At 46.0% G+C, this 650-nt stretch overlaps 1 protein-coding gene across 2 annotated transcripts in view; it reads right to left on the bottom strand.

Annotated features, from left to right (window-relative positions):
* itchb (itchy E3 ubiquitin protein ligase b) overlaps nucleotides 1-246 on the bottom strand; it is a 21,248-nt gene extending 21,002 nt beyond the window's left edge. Inside the window, exons 1-2 of one of the 2 annotated variants that reach the window (XM_086068360.1) lie at nucleotides 113-230; nucleotides 1-12 (exon numbers count right to left, since the gene is read on the bottom strand). The exon at nucleotides 1-12 is cut by the window's left edge and continues 84 nt beyond it. The gene's annotated coding sequence lies outside the window, so the exon portion shown is untranslated. Of the gene's footprint in view, nucleotides 13-112 lie in introns of both variants that reach the window. The other variant, XM_086068359.1, reaches the window with a different exon arrangement.
* Between the last annotated feature and the right edge of the window lie 404 nt (nucleotides 247-650).

The following is a 650-nucleotide window of genomic DNA, read 5'->3' as shown; positions in this document are numbered from 1 at the left end:
GCTGCTAGCCTGCTAGCTCGTGCCACCGTCATGGCAGAAATACCAAAGTCCACGGCAGTGTAAGGCTACATTACAATCATGAACTCACTGGCTACTGGTTTTGCTCTCTTACCCGTACTCCGGGAGATACTCGGGAAACGAACTGACAGCGTTGTAGAAATATCCCAGCCCTTGTTCGGCAGGCTGTTTTGGTGAGCGGGTTCACTTCACGGAAGCTGAAACTTCGACCATCTTCCAAAACTCACGTCACGTGACTAGCACTTTAGGCGGAGCATGCGCCTTAACGATGTGATTGGACGCTGGTAGTCGCGAGCGGCCTAGAAACAGAAATTAAGATAATGCGGGGGTAGGGGCGTCGCGCATGTTATTTTAAAAGCTGTTTTCTGCTACTGTTGCTCCCACTGCTTCCAATAGCTTCCGTTTGAGTTTTAGTGCTTGCACCCAAATAGAGTTTGCCTGTGTTGCTATGCAGCATTATCATACGAACAAAGCAAAGAAATACTTCAGGCACCTTGATTCAAATATTATTTTTGCAACTATCACAGAAAGTAATTGGCAAACAGGTATGACCCAAAAGCATGAGCAAAAGTATTGTAATTACGGGGGGAAAGACTGGTAAAAGTACTGTAGATTTGCTGATTCAGTTTCTG

This window comes from Leptonotus elevatus, chromosome 2 (assembly GCF_054856555.1).
Source record: "Leptonotus elevatus isolate MCC_2025b chromosome 2, RoL_Lele_1.0, whole genome shotgun sequence".
NCBI classification, from domain to species: domain Eukaryota; kingdom Metazoa; phylum Chordata; class Actinopteri; order Syngnathiformes; family Syngnathidae; genus Leptonotus; species Leptonotus elevatus.
The sequence above is the reverse complement of the archived record's forward strand: the minus strand, read 5'-3'. Positions and strand labels throughout refer to the sequence as shown.